Source organism: Macrobrachium nipponense, chromosome 24 (assembly GCF_015104395.2).
Source record: "Macrobrachium nipponense isolate FS-2020 chromosome 24, ASM1510439v2, whole genome shotgun sequence".
Classification (NCBI taxonomy): Eukaryota; Metazoa; Arthropoda; class Malacostraca; order Decapoda; family Palaemonidae; genus Macrobrachium; species Macrobrachium nipponense.
The window spans coordinates 44880824-44895110 of NC_061091.1; the positions used below are offsets into that span (position 1 = coordinate 44880824).

A 14287-nucleotide genomic window follows, 5' to 3' on the forward strand; every position below is an offset into this window, starting at 1 on the left:
CAGTTCATCGAAACTGATGTTAAAACATATGTGTTGAAGACAGTTTGTCAGCGGAGTCAGTCCACTCAGCAGAATTGATAAAATTACCTAAAGTTCTTTCGACCGACTGACAGGTGATCTAACATGTGGACGACAGGTAATCAATTTCATGACAGTTCACCACTGGATTTCGCTTGGGAAGGATCTCAGCCACTCAGACCAAAATATGAATAAACTACGTATAGGCCTAAAAAATTTCACTGTTAGACCCTGCAGTGCTATTTGTAGATTGTTGTGAGTCCAAATCATATATATTGAATAAAAACTATTTCCATGTCATAAATACAATTTGGTATAGGCCTAGGCTTGTCCTGCCTATTTATGGAAGGTTTTTCTAGTGAAAGTAGGCTTCACAGTCCATTTCATAAATAAATGAACCAATCCCCCGGTCTAATTTAACCATATTCATTAATATTGCATAAGAATAGACATCTCTCTTTAATAGGCAATATTTAGATCATACAGGCAGTCCACGGTTATTGGTGGACTCGTTTAGCAGCGATACAGTTTTATGGGGCTTGTCTAGCGCCATAAAATCAGCGATTTATGGTGCTATAATGGGACGAGTTCGGATTATCGGTGCCATAAGGGACCTTATGGCGCCATAAGGATGCTTATGACATGCCATAAGGGTTCTTATGGCGCTATAAGTCACTGAGTTTCGGTTAATGGCAGTTTTTGCTTATCAGCACACTCTCAGGAACGGAACCCTCGTCGATAACCGGGGACTGAATGTACTCCGTTATGCCTTTTTGCTTCTCTCCTATTCTGAAGTGAATTGCCACAGCAGCTGTAAAGTCTATGTAGCTCCAATTCCTTATCAGCCAGCAGAGTTTCCATTGCTGCTATTAAATAGTGTTACCACGACAAATGCTCAGCAAGAAATGAGGGAAATGACCTTAAGTTGACTGTCCAACTGACAGTGCTACTCTTTACATGTGGACACTCATCTGTCGAACGGTCGTGGGTGGACTAACAGGTGAACCTGAGTGTGAATATCCGGCCTTAGAAAGAGAGAGAGAGAGAGATTATTATTTCTATTATGTGACATTATTTAATCTTATTAAACTTACTAATACAGTATTAATCAATATTAATATTTGAAAACTAGTAAATCATTTTTGTATCATAAAAAAGGGATTTTGACGAAGGAAAAATCTATTTCTGGGCAAGGGTTCGTGTCGCCCAGTGAAATAATCCCTTAAGTTCATTATTTCTAGGTAAATGATACTAACATTACCAGAGAAAAACAAAAATAGGGGGATGTCAGAGTAACTGACTCGCTCACCCAAAATAAAAATAGGGTGTCGGTATGGTACTAAGGCGAGTGAGACCACTACCACGAATCTCTTGTCATTTAGAGTACTCCTTCACCAAAATCCCCCTCCCTGAGAGAGCTGATACACGGTCGGTGCCAGCAACTACTACTACACACCCTCCCACGCCGACCGCAGCGCCTCTCGTGGCCATCCTTGAAGTTAGAGGCCAATCTTGGGCGCAAGGGTGGGAGAAACACGGGGGGATTTCACTGGGCGACACGAACCCTTGCCCAGAAATAGATTTTTCCTTCATCAAAATCCCTTTTCTGGGCTCAGTTTGTGTTGCTTCGTGAAATAGTACCAGAGAATTAGCACAAGATTGGAAGAATAAAATAGGGTCTCAATAAAACGAAAAGAAAATAAAATAAATGAATATAATCTAGTTGAAATATTTACAAAGTTATCATAACTAAGGTTTAACTTAACCTAATGTAACAAATGTTAGCTTAAAACATATAATTAGACTTAAAAGTAGATTTAAACTAACTTATGATAACTTAAAACTAGATTCTATGAGGCAGTATGTACAAGTGAGACTCTCTAGCATAAAAATAAGAGAGGATAACTCACTACAGTTCTTAAGTCATATGATTAAATAGCTTATAATACATATGAGTGTGCCTCCCTAGCAAAAAAATAAGGGAGAACAACATCAAACGGTCACAGTTAGTAACAATATTTACAAGTGTGAGTGACCCTAGCATAAAAATAAGGGGCACATCACTATATGTAGCCTTTTTAGGCAGCTAAGGCTCAAAACACAATTGAACCTGACGGTAAGGTTAGGGGAAATGTTAGTGAGGCAGGTAGAAAGGAGATCTGGATCTTCGACTACGACTACTGGACAGTGTCAGGGGAAACTATGTTTCCCGCTGCCACTGCCGGATATTTAAGAGATTCTAAGGATTTTAAGTAGTGATGTTTAAAAACTGTCGGCGATTTCCAGCCCGTGTACTTCTTTAATTCATCGAAATTCATATGCTGGAAGTAATTAATAGAGGTGGCCACTGCCCTGATGACATGGGCTCTAGGGAATGAATCTGGGTTAGCTTGTTTAATAAAATACAAGATTTGTTGTCTAATCCCTTTTATTGAAATAGTGCCACCTTTCTCCCTCATAAAGAGGGGGCCTGAGGATCTAGATGATGTCCTGGACAGATAGGCTCGTAAGGTCGTCACCGGACAAAGAGAATTGTCTTGTGGAAGAGGGAGGACCTTCCAAGGAGCCCATCTCATTAAGGGGTCCTCATTTTTTGCCAAAAAGCTACGATCTGGAGATAATAGGACTTCTCCTGAGGGGAGAAATTCTATATGTCCAGAGGCTCTGGAAAGAGCCGACAGTTCTGATATTCTGGCTCCTGAGGCCAGGCTTAATAAAAGTAATGTTTTCCTTAATAACATTATATAGTTGCATGAATCGTTGTCAGTATCTGAAGCCAGTTTGAGAACGTCATTCAAGAACCATGAAATTGAGCTCGGCCTTTCTGAAGGTCTGAGCCTAGCACAGGCTTTAGGAATAGACGAAAAGTAGGAGTCTGTTAAGTCTATCTTAAAACCAAACTGGAAGATTTTCTTTAAAGATGACTTATTAATGGTAATAGTGCTAGCTGCTAGACCCTTTTCAAACAGGGATCTGAAGAAGGATATAGCTAAATTAACTGTCATGGTTCGAGCATTTGTTTCCTTCATGAAATTTGCCAGTTTCTTAACAGCAGCATCGTACTGGCGTAAAGATGATTCCCTCTTATCCGATTCTAAGAAAAGGATATTCTGGGGATCAATACTTGCATCTCTCTTAGCCGCAAACTTCATGAAGTCCATAAAGTTAGGGTTTTGAGAATTCCTGAGGAAGCGAACACAGTCCTCATTTGTACTGACTGAGACAGTTTGGGATTGTTGATCCGTCGAGGTCAGAGACCCAATTCCAGGAGGAGAGGATACCAATTGCTCTTGGGCCAATCCGGAGCTACTAGAGCTACTTGTCCCTTGAATGTCCTGAGTTTGCTCAGGACTTTCAATAGAAGATTCACTGGAGGAAAGATGTATATCTTCCTCCATTGATTCCAGTCTATGGATATGGCGTCTGTGGCATAAGCCAGAGGGTCCAGGTTGGGGGCCACATAGCAAGGGAGCTTGTGGTTCGCTTGTGATGCGAAAAGATCCACCTGGAGGCCTGGGACCTTTTGGCAAATCCACTGGAATGATACTACTCCTTTCTGAAGGAGCTCTTGTGCATACTCTGCCAATTCCTTTGTTGGTACTTGAAGGAATGTTTTGGAGACCTTTGATCCAACTCCATCCCAGCCCTTTGGACACAATGCTTTGTGCCCAATTGCTGAATTCCCACCGATGTCGGAAGAGGAACAGCCTCCCTCCTACCTGAGGGTTCTCACTGGGTCTGTGCAGGACGTGCTCCGCGCCTCCACGGAAGTGTCTCCCCCTGTTGGGTGTCCTTCCGCCACCCCTCTGACGAAATGCACCCCTAGCCCTGCTTCCCCTTCCTAACCTGTTGATGGCTTGGAATGCCTGTCCTTCAAAAACAGGATTGAAGGCTGGGGAAACAGCGTAGGAGGTCGAGGGCTGGTTATGGGACGTCAACAGGAGGATGGGCTGGCTCTGGTTCTTTGAAGTTGACGGTTGCACGGATTGCGAAACCGGGACTGCTTGAACGAACTGTTGGTGCTGTGGTGCCTGGAAGGTTGAAAACTTCTTAGGTTTCTTTAATTTCTTCGAACCAGAGGGGGTACTTTCTGGCTTCTCTTGCCAGTAAGTCCCCAGCGGACCCAAAGGCTCTGGTTGAGCCTGGTCGCTTCGTGATGGACCTCGTTTACCACAGACTCGGGAAAGAGGTCAGCTCCCCAGATAGAAGACGAGAGCAATTTGTTGGGCTCATGCCTTATGGTGGCTTCCTGCAGGACATGTTTCCTGCAGTTTCGCCTTGCTACCACGAAATCGTACAAATCAGACTGTATGGTCTGCGTCTGAGCCTTTGCCAAAAGCTTGAACAGAGGCTCCGTACCGTATGTAATGGCGGCAACCTCTGTCATAACTAAGGCATTAAGAGTCCTCCCTAACCTGATCCTTGTGTCGAACTCCGCTTGGATCAGGTTGTCCGGTAGTCTTGGGAGTCTCTCCCCGAACTGTTCAATAGAACAGTCCGGCTTGAGCTTCCCGGCCGTGATAGAAGCTGGAAGGTCAGCCCAGAGATCCCCAGAAGCTGGGAAGAGCAGGGACATTGGGTCCGACTCCCTCAGCTGAGGAAGAGGCTCGTCTTTCATGGCGGCCTGGATAGTTACATCTGCAATTTTTGTGGTGAAGGGGAGTGGTGCCTCCTCCTCCGCCATAAAGATTGTGAATGGGCTTTTGAATGCCTGAAGTTTGGTGTTAGTACAGTCCCATTCTTCAAGGCACATTACCCATTCTCTCTGGGCTTGTTCACGACTGTATATTACAGTTTCTTTCGGGATCTTGTCCTCTCTGTTCAGAGCTGCCTCCGTCAACCTAGCATACCCCATAAAAGGTGGTTGAAGATTGGCGGGGTGGAACTCGAAGTCCTCGATGCGACGAGTTCCACACTCCGGAATTGAGATCATTCCATCCTTGAAGGGTGCGAAGGCTGCTACCCTCCAAGGATTGCTCATGGTGAATGGGGGAAGAGAGTCATAATCCGGCATTGAGGCTACTCCGGCGCCTGCCAGAGGAAGAACTGCTGGGGGATGCTCCCTGAGGCCCGCCAGCAAGTTTTCCTGGTTCGTCAGCCGATCCGAGATGTTCTGGATCGACTGACCAGATTGTGCAAACGAGGTGGAAATTTGGGCAAGCATCTGATCGAGCCTGTCATTCATCATGACCCCCACCATGTTGCATCACCCCTGCTGTAAATGTGTCAGGGTCGAAGGGGCCAGAGGTACTGGTCGAAGCAGGGGTCTTCGGACATGCTCCGGTGGACGTTGAAGGTACCGGCTCAGAGGGAGCGCGGGCCTTCTCTATAGAGGACTTGCCCCTAGACCCTTTAGAATGCGAAGACGAGGATGACTTTGCTTTCTCTGCTCCGGGATGGTGAGCCGGAGACTTATGAGTGGTTGAGGCCGAAGTCTTCTTAGAAGACGTTTTTTGCTCTCGTTGCCCTTTCACTTTAGGGACAACTGAGGCGGAAGACGTCCTGGCCAGAATTTCCGATTCAGAAAAGCCTTGAAAAGATGTAGAAGAAGGAACAGGAGACGAAGATCCAGATGCACCCAAGGGAAGCCCTTGAGCGCCCAACAAACCTACCTCAACTAACAACTCACCTTCCCCTACCGTCATTGGTTCCACATTGATGTCCGGGGTGGCAACGTCTTTGGTGATCCCCGGGGCTCCCTCCTCCGCCAAGGCCTGCGCCACTTGCAGTTGGATGGCAGCGATACACGGAGCTGCCGCTACAGGGTCAACGTAACCGGTCGACTTGCTGCCTGGGAAGATGCGGACAGCCATACTCTTGTCCAAAATGTACGACTGTCCCTTGGGCGCGTTTTTCCCAAAACCTCCTACCCAGGCTTTCAGGGTAGCCGACGCGGCGTCCTTCACGGCGGTAGCCTGAAATAAAGGGTCAGTGTAGTCCTTACAACGAAGCCCCGAAGATATATCATTAACACTTATGACTACAAGTCATATTTATACATTTTTACACAGGCATATCTGACAGTATATACCAAGAACAGAGACAATACCTACGCCGGTATATACTTACTCCAGTAGAAAACTGATCCACTAACTCATAGCAAATGGAGCAGGCTTCATGGTGTCACACAATCAAGTTGTTGTGGCGGACAGCGCAGGGAGCGTGGGTCCGGCAGACCTCATGACCGCAAGGGTCCTGCAGGACAGCGTTGCATCCTGCCTCCTGACAGTTGGTAGCCTGTAAGTGAACAGATACATAAGTATCGGCAGTTACTAACAGGGCTAACCCATTAAGAGATATGAAGCTCCGCTGCATGCCGGAGTGAAATAATTTTTGGGCATAATCCTCTCCTGTACTCCGTGTGAGAGAGTCCATAGGACTCGGTAAACTGGCTTGAAAACTCCGTTACACCAGAGCGAAGATTTCCGCCAAACCAGATACCTGCTCATACACATATAGTACACCGGGGTGAGAGTACAACACAGCGGAGAATGTGAGAAGATTACCCAATAAAATAAAACAAAATAAAACTATAACAAAAACGGAACAACAATGTAGGCAGAGCATAGCTCCGCCGTAGAACCCTTCCACAAACCCACGGAGCACACGGATGGTGAGTGGGTGCTCCACCGGAAAAGCAAAAGAGACCACAACAATCATATACAGGGGAAGCATGTAAGGCCTACTCCGTTACCCCCCACCAAAGAGCTGGCGGAGCCAGCAATACGTGTAACGATGGGGAGGGAAGAGGAGAGCCAACCAGAGAGCGCTGGAGAGGACCCAATGCGAGCTGGCGGGGTGGCCAACCCGACCTGAACACACAAGGTACTCCCCATAACTCACAGAAAACGTGACCAGTCCAACACAGGACCCCCTAAGTCCGTGACTCCCATATCCCCCCTGGGAAGGGAGGAAGAGGGGAGGGGTGCTCGGGTGGTTGCCATAGCGACCGTGAGCGAGTGAGGACTGTCCCTCCCTCCATGTGGGAGGAGGGAGAGGGGGGGGGCCTGAGAGAAGGACCGAAGCGATCAGCTGGCCCAACGCGAGCGCAGGTGGACCACGAGGCGATCGAGACAAACAAAACATAGCTTAGGCTAAACTGATCGCCCCCAACATGCAACCCATAATGAATACATTGTAATAAAGTGAAAGGAAGGAAATCACGAGTGGGAGAAAAAGAGGGACGTCCAGGAGAAGTAGGCTAGGCTCCCCGAAAGGAGACGTGCTAACAACTCGGGAGCTGGCCTCTGCCAATACGTAAAACGGAGGGCGACAGCCAGGATGGTTGGACTAAAGAGCAATACAGCAATAAAATAATAATAAAAAGCCCACACGCCTAAAAACCTAGACAAAGGGACATGCATGCATGAACACTGAGCTAAGGCATAGGCAAAGGATTTCCGAATAGTATGATGTAAAGCAATAGAAAGGAAGCAGCAACTTCCGTACCACGTGTAATATATAGCATGATAAAGGCATATACTACACAACAAGGAATAGCTACTACAGTATAGAAGACCGAAGGAGCAAACTAAAACACGAGGCGAGCCGGCATGGCGCGCCTGGCGCCAGACCAGGATGACCATTATTGAACCTAAAAAACGGTTAAAACGGATCCTGGCTGGCTAAAACTAGTGTATAACCTTTCGGGGTACTTAACTTAGCTGCAGCGATAGCTTGGAGTTCCATCGTAAGCGAAAAGATAATCCAAAGTCACACAAAACACAGAGCAATGGAAAACACGTGTGTGCGGAAGCTCGCTAACGAAAAGGATGGCCACGAGAGGCGCTGCGGTCGGCGTGGAAGGGTGTGTAGTAGTAGTTGCTGGCGCCGACCGTGTATCAGCTCTCTCAGGGAGGGGGATTTTGGTGAAGGAGTACTCTAAATGACAAGAGGTTTGTGGTAGTAGTCTCACTCGCCCTAGTACCATACCGACACCCTATTTTTATTTTGGGTGGGTGGGCGAGTCAGTTTTATCTCTGAGTCCATCCCCCCTATTTTTGTTTTTGTTTTTAACTTCTGGTAATGTTAGTATCATTTACCTAGAAATAATGAACTTAAGGGATTATTTCACGAAGCGACACGAACTGAGAACAGAAATGTATTTAGTCCTAAAAAAAACCCATCAAAATACACTAATTAGCGAATATTTATTGTCGGAAAAACCCCCTTGAATAGGCGAATTTCCCACGAATAATGTGTAGATATGGTCCAAAGAAATATCTGCGAATCTAGAGAAAGCATGGGGGGTTGACTGTACACTAAAGGCAACAATGACCCCTTAAAAAAGTTATCAGCAATGTGAGGTATCAACATTTAAATGCACTAAAGTATAACAAAACAATTGTGAGGTATCAGTATATACTAAAGTTAACCTAAGGGATAACTCCATCAAACAAATTCAACTGTCTCCCCAATGAGAGGCACTTCAGTAAATCTGAAAGAAGAAAACTATCTATCTTTCTGTTTTATTAATTTATGTATTATAAATTCAAAATTTATCATCAAAATTCACAATTTTACTATAAAGAAAATTACTATTACTTGAAAACAAAAACTTAATAAATGCTTGAATTTAGATAAGAAACAAAATCAATTTATCAAAAGGCTTATGTGTGAAACAAATTTAATTAAGCAAAAGTTAAACTGTTAAGAAATCCTGAAGATTTGGAAGACATATAAGTAAACAATTTGAAAATACAAGAACATACAAAACACACAAAACTGAAGTGTAAAAAGATATATATTCACAAAAAATCTTACTTAATTTACCAGTCTAATAAACACAAATCAATTTAAACAATATACTCATAAAAACCAATTCATTCTAAATAACACATCTTCAAACTTCAAAATACACTTTAATCATGGTTAAATTTGTAACATTCACTTTACCTTACACAAGCTTTCACAAACTTTCACAAGATTACTAAAAATTCAGCAGCTGCTTTTCACTAAACACAATTTATTTTTATAGGCGCCGTTACTGGATATACACTAATTATAGTGGGTATCAGATCTCATAATCTAAGATTAATATCAGTGACCACAATAAAATAGTTTATGTTATTTTAAAAATTATTACTAACTCTATCTGTAAGAGAGAGAGAGAGAGAGAGAGAGAGAGAGAGAGAGAGAGAGAGAGAGAGAGAGAGAGAGAGAGAATATATTACTATTAATGTAAGACATGGTTTATAGTCTCTCAATGACAATGAATTCTGTCTCTAATCATAAGGGAGATGCTATAGAACATTTAATTGAAACTAGATGACGTCATTTCAAATGAAAAAACTTTTTAGGACAAAGCTGACATGATCAGGATGATGCAATCTTACAAAACATGACACAATTCCCACATGTTTTTCCTCTTGGACAGAAGAATGATACGGAATACTTTCTCACATGGCTCAAAGCAATCTTTCGCCTTGACATGAATTTTACCCATTGAACGCTAGTGACTGTAAGACAATGGTGCATGTTCAAATCCCACATGGTGCTTGTTACGGCCTCTGAGAGAGGTCCGCTTCAGGTTTGATATGAAATAAATAAAAAAAAAAAATAAAAAAAAAAAAAAAAAAAAAAAAAAATTCAACACCAACAGTTGAAACTGGGGATACGAATATAGAAAGAAACACTAACACAACAAAGGTTTATTTACAAGCTTACTAACAAAGGCAAATGCAGAACGGTATCTCTTATTTCCCCCCCAAAAAACAGAATCTTACACTGCATGAACTGGGGGAACAGCAAGGTAATTCAAATACTTGCTGGGCGGTTTAGTGACTCGAAGCGATGGCTTCACAAAAGGAGAGCGGCAATTGCAGATGTCCTCTTGACTCTGTATTGCAGAAAATAGTCTACTCTTGATACTTGAAAGGCAGGAACTCCCCAAAACCTCTAGCAGGACATTTTCTTCTCTGAAGTCTTCTCAACGTCGAGATAACTCGGTCGTTCACTCCTGAAGATGGCTTGACCAAAATCCAACCAACTCTCGAGCAACTTTTCTTCTGATCCTTCGTTGGTCCCTTTCTCTCTTATCTCTCACGAATGATCTCTGCTGCTGCTGATCTCTCACTGATAATCTGATCTGTGGCTCTTACTGAGGATATCTCTCTGTGACTAACTGGTGATCTCTCTTTTTACGATCTCTGCGGCTGCTGCTACGACCATTGTATTTATATGGCACTCTGGGGGCGGAGCCTATGGCGAACGTCACAGGCTCCTGAGATTACTAGAACTTCTTAGAAGACTCTCGACGAAATATTGCATCATATTTCATTGCGTTTCTCCCGTCACTTAGGCGCGTGTTGTGCTCCACAACACGCCCGACGATTCCAGAACAGCCGCGAGAACAGGCGCCTCCAACACAGGCGCGAAAGCCTCCTTACTGCAGGATTTCTCGAAGATGCGTTTTCCTTTCCTTTATCTTCCTTTGCTATAAAGCAATTACCATCACACGCCCCCCCAAAAGAGAAAAAAAATGAAATCAACTGATTTTATTTTTTTTTTAAAGAAAAACAAGAATTAAGCAGCAAGGGAACAATTCTGCATAAAGCTTTTATACTTCTCCATTCACTCAACCACTCGTGCCAAAATAGAAAACGGTCATTAGGCTACTCATTCTGAAAACTCTAGAGAGGCTATTTGCTATAACATTATCCTTCTCTCTTACTTTTTCCGTTTTCTGAACTCTGCTCAAAACTTTGAAAGACTAAGACAACTCTTGCGTCTTTCTCAAAACTAATTTCTCTTTCTGGGACACAATTACCAAGGGCACGGGCGGCGGCCAAGGTATGGGGCGTTCTTTATAATTCTGAAGCAAGTTTACATTCACTGACTTTGCTCTACTCTTACCCACATTAATTCTATGATATATATTTCCCCTCTCCTCTACACTGAAAAAGGACCTTCAAACTTATAAGGTAAACGGAACCTTCTTTACGGACTAGTACTAAAACTTTATCTCTTACGCACAAACTTCTCTCTTTTGTTCTAGGATAATGTTTTCCTTTAATTTCCCCTTGACTTCCTCTTGCGTTTTCTTTCGCTAAGTGCTAAGTGCTTCCGTTCTCCTCTGCTAGCTGCCAAACATCTCTTAGATTGTTTTTATAATACTCAAGATTAGTTATGCAATCATCTCTACCCTTACTTCTAGGCAAAGGTCCGAACATATTTATAAATACATTCTCAAAAGATTTGCCTACTGAAGGAATATTACACAACTGAACTCTGGTAATTACTTGATTCGGTTTCCTGGCAATTTGATATTCATGACAGCTTAAAACATACCTCTTTCATTCATTTTTTCATTTTTTAAGGCTTTTCAAAAGTACGCCCTACTAATACACTTGAAAGTTTTATTTACTCCCAAATGTCCTTGCTCATCGTGTGCTAACTTCAAAACTAGCTCACGAAGCTTCCTAGGAACCACTAATTTTTTTGTGATTCCCCCTTCACTACCTGACTTAGGACGAACAGGACACAAAACTTCGTCCTTAACACAAAAAGTTTCCTTACACACATCATCGAGATCGTCATCCAGCTCACACTCAAAAATTCGGGTTAGTGTCTCATCCTCTCTCTGCAACTCGACTAGCTCATCCTTATCCAAAATGTTAGAGCCTAATTCATCACCGTAACTAGGACTAGATACAGGTACATTTACTACGTTACTCTCGACAGCTACGCCTTCCCCTTGGCTATCACTGTCAACATCGATAGAGTCTGGTCTCTCAGCCACACTTATGCCAAGATCAACCTCACTACCTCTATCACACTCATTCGAATCCACGAACTCACTCACGTTCGAATCCACGAACTCACACTCGTTCGAATCCACAAACTCACTCTCGTTCGAATCCATGAACAAATTATGATCGTAGTCTATGTCTGTATCTAAACCTGACCTAGTTACTACCATTTCAGGCACTGGAATATTCCTCACAACAGGATTCACATTCTTGGATAAAGCTAAGTCATTACCGACAATAATGTCAACGCCTTCGACGGGCAAACTGTCCAAAACTGCAAGTTTTTCTTCTCCTGACACTACCTGACTTTCTAAATTCAACTTCAACGAAGGACAAAGAACACAAGTGTTAGGAAATCCACCTAACATGACTTTCTCTTCCACAATGATTTCTGCCCTGTTCAGCACACACACTCTTCTAATCAGTGAGACAGCAGCTCCTGTGTCTCGAAGCAAGACTACTTCCCTTGAAATTACTCCTCCAAGAGAGGAAACTACGCCTTCTGACAGAAATTCACCAAAAATTTGCTTAATTTCTCTCATCACATCATTCCTACTTGACGAAAGGTTAACTAGAGACACTGGTTTCTTACCGTCCTTCCTTTCTACTGCACAATTTCTCGCTAAATGCCCTTTCCCATTACATCGGAAACAAGTTAATTCTGAGCCACTAGATGCCACTTTACTCTTACAAGCCTTAGATGTATGACCAGGTTTTCCGCATGTATAACAGGAATAGTCACTTTTACTCACTATGGAGGAGTAATGATAGTTTATATTTGACAACATCTACAAAAGTTGTGTGTGTGTGTGAGAGAGAGAGAGAGAGAGAGAGAGAGAGAGAGAGAGAGAGAGAGAGAGAGAGATTGGTGGAAGAATGAATGGGAGTGGTTAAATGGCGGTCGGAAGCATGTCTGCTGTGGCGCTCTGTGGTAAGTCAGTGGGAGTCTGTTACGAGAGTCGGAAGAAGCAAGGCAGTTAGTGAATTCGCAGAGTTGGTTTGGCAGCATTTGTCCGTTGGTTGTTAGTTGATTGTGTGGTTTTTGATTGATTTTGGTGTTGTAAGGTTGTTGTGCGTGTGTCTGTCTGGTTTTGGTGAAGTTGAAGAGGTTGGGGGTGCATTTTCGGTGTCCATGAGTGGTGGTTGGGGCAGTGTTGGTTTTGGCGGGTTGTTGTGCTTCTGTAAGTCGGGTGGTTGTCGTGTTCTCTCGGGCTGTTGGTGTTTGTCTGCAGTGATTTGTTGGGTTATTGAGTTTTTGTGGGGTTGTGGGTCTTGGGTGGTTGTGTGTCGGCTAGCCTATAGCCTATATCCAGTGGACAGCACAGCCTAGTCCTAAGTATCAGAAGCCAGAGGTGAGTACCTGTTTGTGTTTTTTTGTTCTGTATGTAGGTATGGGTCAATTGTCCTGCTGTATTTTGTAGTGTTAAGTGGAAAGTGTGATTGAGGGTGGGTTTGGTAGCCAGACAGGTTAAGTTTATGTGGGGGAGATTTGCTGCTTTCTCATAAGCTTGTGATCCCGCCACATCACATTGCTATTACTAGGACTGAAACCTTTACTGCTTTGTACTCTACCAGATGAAGGATCATTTCGTTTCTTACTAACACTCAAATTATGAGTTAGACTATATTTGTCAGCTAGCCTAGTTGCTCCTGCAAAAGATACTTCTCGCCTATCCTCTATATAATGTTTAATCTCAGGGGATATGTTATCTTTAAAGTTTTCTAAAAACACTAAGTTCTTCAAACTATCAAACTCATCAACTTTAGCAGAAGTTAACCAATCAAAAAACAGCCTATCTAACTTCTTACCGTATTCTACATACGTAATATTTTCATCCTTTCTAAAATTTCTAAATTTCTTACGGTATGCCTCTGGTACTAACCTGTACGTGCTAAGAACAGTTTCTTTCACGATATCGTAATGATCACACTCCTCCTTAGACATGCAACTATACACAGTAAGCGCCCTACCACTCAAAACTGATGGCAAATATAAAGTCCACTTTTGTACATGAACTTCCCTGCCAGATATATACTTAGCTTAGGTCTCTGACGTCACGACAGAAAATTCAAAACTCGCGGCACACGCTACAGGTAGGTCAGGTGATCTACCTTACCTGCCGCTGGGAGGCGGGTGTAAGAACCAGTCCCCCTTTCTTGTCAGATTATTTTCTGTCGCCAGCTGGACAACACCTGTTGTTCAGTCCTTACGATAGTTAAAATTCGTTCTCGTTGCCGACGATTTGGATTTTGGTGAAGTACCCTTTGTTTGTTGGCTTGGCATACGCTTTTTGGACTGTTTTTTGGATTTTTCTTTTGGATTTCTCTTACAATATCTATAATCATGGATGATTCTGAAGTTAAGAAACCTAGTTTATTTAGGGTTTGTTCAGAGAAGGAATGTAAAGTTAGGCTTCCTAAAGCTGCATTAGATCCTCACTCTGTATGTGCGTCTTGTAGAGGGAATGAATGCTCTTTTATTAACCCTTGCAAAGAGTGTGAGAATTGGATGAGGATGG

At 43.2% G+C, this 14287-nt stretch overlaps 1 protein-coding gene across 2 annotated transcripts in view; it reads right to left on the minus strand.

The window, feature by feature from the left end:
* LOC135205593 (uncharacterized) overlaps positions 1-14287 on the minus strand; it is a 514233-nt gene that overhangs the window by 169895 nt on the left and 330051 nt on the right. The window lies entirely within an intron of this gene.